Consider the following 1,400-nt stretch of genomic DNA (forward strand, 5'->3'; position numbering starts at 1 on the left):
GTAGAGTGCTAGCCTTGAGCTGAAGAGCTGAGGGACAGCGCCCAGGCCCAGAGTTCAGGCCCCACAACTGGACCCCCCCCAAAAAAAAAAAAAGAAAGAAAGAAAGAATAAAAGTTGGAAGCCCTGAGTTCAAGGCCCAATATCAGATTAGGGGGAAAAAATTAAAAGGTCAAAGTTCATTTTTCTTTAGACATATCCAATTGTTGTAACGCCTTTTTATTAAATACTCATCCTTACCTTTCTTAATTATAATGATGTCTTTGATTTAAATCACAAAAGCATGTATATGTGAAACTTTTTTGTGGGTGTTCCAGTACCAGGGCTTGAACTCGGGACCTTAAACTCTCACTCAGCTTTTTTGCTCTCAGCTGGCTCTCTACCACTTGACTCACACCTTTCTGTGAGTCATTTTGCTGGCTAGATGGAGATAGAATGTTGGGGAGTTTTTAGCTCAGATTGGCTTTGAATTATGATTCTCCAGGTCTCAGCCTCCTGACTAGCTAGGATTACAGGTATGAGCTCTGGCATCCAGCCTATTCTGATGCTTTATTCTGTTCAAGTGATCGATTTAATTTTTTTCCCTTTTCTTTTTCTTTCTTTCTTTCTTTTTTTTTTTCTCGTCGGTTGTGGGGCCTGAACTCTGGGCCTGGGTACTGTCCATCAGCTCTTCAACTCAAGGCTAGCGTTCTACCGCTTGAGCCACAGCTCCACTTCCAGTTTTTCTGGTGGCTTATTGGAGATAAGAGTTTCACAGCTTTTCTTGCCCAGGCTGGCTTTGAACCTTGATCCTCAGATCTCAGCCTCCTGAGTAGCTAGGATTATAGGCATGAGCCACCGGCACTTGGCCTTCCTTTTCTTTTTGGGGGATGTCACTGCTGAGGGTTGAATTAAGGGCCTTCAGCTTGCTGGGCAGGCTCTCTACCATTTGACACACTCCTGCCTAAAGTTTTTCATAATGTTATAAATAATATTATCCTGTAAATTTTATTTCTCGGTTGTTTATTGCTTCTTTATAGATATACATTTGTTTTATCTCATATCCAGCAATCTGGCTAAATTCACTTTATTTTTGTTTTTGTTTCTTTGAACTCAGGGACTCATATCTGCCACTGCTTCCTTTGCTTGTGTTGCTTGTGTGCTCTGCCACTTGAGCCACACTTCCAACACAGCTTTTTGCTGGAGATGGAGTCTCTTATATTTTTCTGCCTGGGCTGGCCTCAAACTATAATCCTCTGGAGTCACTAGGATTGAGCCAGCCACTGATGCCTGGCTTCCCCCCAATTTTTCTTTTTCTTTTCTTTTTTTTTTTTTGTCAAGGTTTGTCTTTTTTTTTTTATTACCAAAAGGTGTGTGTGTGTGTGTGTGTGTGTGTGTGTGTGTGTGTTTTACTGGAGTGTCTT

This window comes from Dipodomys ordii, unplaced genomic scaffold, assembly GCF_000151885.1.
Source record: "Dipodomys ordii isolate 6190 unplaced genomic scaffold, Dord_2.0 Scaffold33, whole genome shotgun sequence".
In the NCBI taxonomy this organism is placed as follows: Eukaryota; Metazoa; Chordata; class Mammalia; order Rodentia; family Heteromyidae; genus Dipodomys; species Dipodomys ordii.